Below are 5,000 nucleotides of genomic sequence, written 5' to 3' on the forward strand. Positions count from 1 at the left end.
CCTCTCTTTCTTCGACTTGATAAAACAACTACAATATATATATTGCATTTGGCTACAGATGAATAAATGACAAGTAATATAATGTAATATTTTTATGAAAAGTCAACATTATCAACTAGTGCTTGTATGCCTAAATGTAATGAGCAAATTACGAATGAAATTTCTTATTTTCAGATACAATTACGTGTAACATGATTCATCTGCAATATGTGTCCATGTTTACTAGTTTGTATCTCATAAATAATAAAGATATTGCTAATCTAATTTTCTTATATCTCTAGTATTACTTATGAAATTTGAAGTGACACTTCATTTATCGTCTTTGGAAATGCATTTGTTTTCTGAATTATGTGTAAAGAGAGCTGGTTACTCTCAGTAAAGAGTTTATAAACACATGGTTATTATTCTCTTAAATGACTACTAGAAATAAAATTATAATATCACATTTCTAAAAAGTCAAAACAAAACGAAACAAAAAAAAATAAATAAAATAAAAAAAAAGGCAATAACGAAATAAAACAAAATAGTTTCTGCCATGCGATAGACATAAGACTATACATCCTCAGGCAGTTTTGGTTTTACAATAAATTTTTGAAAAAAATTGTAAAAATCATATTTGCTTTAAATAGCTTTAATATTTTAACAAAAATGTTGATGCTAATTGATAATTAGTATAAAAAATTCTCTGCAAGACGTGTGTTTGCAGACAGTTGTCTTCTGACATTATGAAAATTAATTGAGATGTCTTCGGTTCTAAAATGTCTGGCGTACACTGAAGAAATTCAATAGACACATCAATAAAACATTGTTTCGAGGCATGTGAGGTGTTTGAAAGTCTAAGACTCTGCTTCATATATTCTCTCAGCGACTCTCTGTAACATTTCGAACTACCAAAGATCACACAAATACGAGAGCACAACTCGGTGTAATATAGAAATACGATATCATGATGAAGATAAATAAATGGACCCAAATACACGCGGCAAGAAAGAAAAAAAAACACAATAACAACAATGACAATAATAACAACAGCAACATTAACAACAACAACAACAATAATCACTTGTAAAGTACGCACAACGAGGGGCATTAATATATTAAACTGACTCTAGTTCTTAACTGGTACTTTTAGTGACCTCGGAAGTAGGACAGGAAAAGTCGACCCGGACGGATTTACAACAATAATAATTATCCTTTCTGTTATAGGCACAAAGCAGGAAATTTGGAGGTGGGGGACTGTTGATTACATCGACCCCCAGTATTCATCTGGTACTTATTTTATCGACCTCGAAGGGTTGAAAGGCAAAGTCGACCTCGGCAGAATTTGGACTCAGAACTTAAGGATGGACGAAGTACCGCTAAGGATTTTTGCTCGGCGTGCTAACGATTCCGCCAGCTCACCGCCAATACAATAATAATAATAATAATAATAATAATAATAATAATAATGATGCAGCTTCAAATTTTAGTATAAGTCCAGAATTTTAGAGGAGGTGGATAGTGTATAATATCGATGTCGTGTTCAATTGGTGCTTATTTTACCGACCCAGAAATGATGAAAAGCCGAGTTGACCTGGGTGGAATTTGACTTAGAACATAATAAATTGCAAAGCAAGTATTTTTGAGCACTAGTCAATACCATCTACGTTAGTAAGTGGCTAGTACTTAATTATATCGACTCCGAAAGAATGAAAGACAAATTTCATTTTGGTGGGGAAAAAAAGGGGAAAAAAATATCGGAAAGCTTTCTTCCAACCCTCTAATATATCTTCCAGCTTGGTAAACCAACAATTTCTCCTATTTACATAACCTCATAAATTTGCAACGACAGAGATACACATCTGTGGTTTCTACATACCCCGGCATAAAATTTATCAACCCAGAGCGACAAACAGTAAATGAAATGGGGAGGAACATTGTTTTTTTATATTTAAAACAACACTGTAGTTTCCCTGATACTAATAATAACGTTCTTATATTTAGTAATAGTTATAGTCGAAAGGTACGGGTAAATCGACTGGCATCTAGTTATATAGTTTATCCGGAACATGCAAAGTTGTCTACAATTGAATTTAGAAAGGCAACAAAAATTTAAGTAATCTTTGAAAACAAAATCACTAAACGCGCGTGTGTATGTGCGTGTGTTTGTGCGTGTATGTGTATATATATGCGTGTGTGTGTATGTATATATATATATATGCAATAATACATACATCTATAAACATATATATATATATACGCATAAAATATTTCTATATTATTTTATTGTATATGCATACACGTGCATTCCTTTCTGATTTATGGCTTCTTAGACGACATATACATACATACATACATACATACATGTGTATGTGTGTGTGTGTGAGTTTGTACTTGTGCGTGTGTGTGTGTGCGTGCATATAAATATAGATATATATATGTATAATGTTTTCACTTTACTGAACTTGGTTCAATCAAAGTCGATTACATTCCTATGAAGTACACAATCCAAAATCCAATGTTTACAATACGACCGTTTCGATCCTGAGAGAAAGAACAAAGAGAAACCAAGGAGACACATCTTAGTCATGTTTATTGAGCAAATCTGACAAGTGTTTTGATTATATTTAGGTATTCAACAAATGGTCTACAATCTACTAGCCCCGGATTGGTTAAAATAGCATATGTGACAACGGCGTAAATAAAATGATTGCGTATTTTGTTTAACTTGCCGAAAATGGCTGAAAGCAACATACGTGATAAAATAGGCTATTATTTCAGTAATCTTGCGGAATTCGTGATAAATCTTATGTTCCTCGACAGAAGAGAAAGTAAAACAATAAGATACCAATATGCCAATAAGCGGCAAGCTGGCAGAATCGCTAGCAAGACGGGCAAAATCCTTATTGGAATTTCACTCGTCTTTACGTTCTGAGTTCAAATTCCGCCGAGGTCGATTTTTGCCTCTCATCCTTTCGACGACGATTAAATAAGTACCAGTTGAACACTGGAGTCGATCTAATCGACTTAACTCTTCTCTGAAATTGTTAGCCTCGTGCCAAAATTTGAAAGCAATATATGTCAGCCGATTGAAACACTTATAGTGTTCCTTTAAGAAACCTAGTAACCTTCATAATGCAAGAAGAATTTAAAGTTTTTCGGTCCCCCTTTCCAACCACCGTAAAGAAAACAAGTAATATTTGATCGTTTCTCGATTGAACACACTCTTGTAAGTAAAAGCAAGTAGAAAATACGAGAAGATTAGTCTGACAGCAACCATTAAAATTCTTTTTATTTTTTTACAGTGACAGATTTATTAAAAGGAAAACCTAAAAATCTGAAAACGAAACAAAAATACACAAATGAAACGGAAATATTACAAAATTTTCTTTAGAAGTAATTGAATATTGCACTTTTGCGTGTTTGGTTGTGTTTGTTATTATTTATAGCTTAGACATAATGAAGGAATTTATTGGAAGAAGTAGAAATGAACAATATGAATAAGAAATGAGGGTATAAGGAAATGCTGTACGATCAAATAGTTGTTGATGTTTCACTGATGTCGGTTTTATTGTAAAATGTCAGCCATAGAAAAATGAAGCGGTGTTTAGGTAGGTAAGTTTTGCTTCGGTTTAGATATGTTCTGATTAGCTTTTTGTGTTATTGTGTTCACTTAATTTGCAAGTACACATACATATATACATATTATATATGGATATATGTACATATACATACATACATACATGCATACATACATACATACATACATACATACATACATGCATGCATGCATACATACATACATACATACATACATACATACATATATACATACATACATACACAGGAATACTGGTGGCATATTCCCACCAAAACCTCTGTCAAATGTAAGCTTAACAGGCCGGATATTGTTTGGGACAGACGGGTAAATGTATGTACCATCACAGAGGTTAGCTACCCTGCAGATATAAATGTCTATGAAAATCAAACAAAACTGCTTCGAAACCTTCAACTTCTATATCCAGACTATGAATTCATACCAATAATAATTGGAACACTAGGTTTTGTTAATAAATGCTTAAAGGAGAATCTGGATAGACTGGGCTTTTCAGAAAGAGAAATCGACCGGCTAATTCGTAAATTACAAGTGGAACAGTACAAATATGCAAGACTTTTCTCAAATTTCAAATGTGAAATTTTGTCTGTATTAACTACATCCCAAAGATGGAGCTTTGTTGCATTGATGGAAACCGGCTCCCTCCTCAGTGGAAGATTTATAATAATTAAAAATAGAAGAGATACACCCGCCACACACACACATATATATATATATACACGTATGTATGTATATATGTATGTATGTGTGTATGTATGAATGAATATAGATTGAAAAACAATTGTTGGTGCTCGAAAAAACTCTTCTGACGTGCGTTTTGATATGAAGAACGCGAATATTGACTCTAACTAGTGGAAGCCACAGAGATATAACAGAAAAGAGTGACATCAAACATTTTGAGGCATCGTCGAAGAAACGAAGTAAACAAACGGACACGTGGATGAAGCTGTAAGGTGTTACTCAGTCACTCAACTATGAGTCCACCACATCTAACAGCGGAAACAACTGTAAGCTAACGAAGTCCATGAAATAAACGTTTGTTCCTTCTTTTTTCTTATTACTGCTCTGTGCTCGTCGACTAGCGCTTCGTTCAAAAGCATACGTATATTGAGTTCTACACCAGGTTATTAGCATGACAATGCTGAAGCGATGCATATATATATATATATATATATATGTGTGTGTGTGTATATATATATGTATATATATATATATATATATATATATATATATATATATATATATATATATATATATATGTATATATATATATATGTATATATGTATATATATATATATATATATATATATATATATATATATATATATATATATATATATATATATACATGTATGTATGTATATATGTATATATATATGTGTATGTGTGTGTATATGTATATGT

Source organism: Octopus bimaculoides, chromosome 11, assembly GCF_046866305.1.
Source record: "Octopus bimaculoides isolate indiv1 chromosome 11, ASM4686630v1, whole genome shotgun sequence".
In the NCBI taxonomy this organism is placed as follows: domain Eukaryota; kingdom Metazoa; phylum Mollusca; class Cephalopoda; order Octopoda; family Octopodidae; genus Octopus; species Octopus bimaculoides.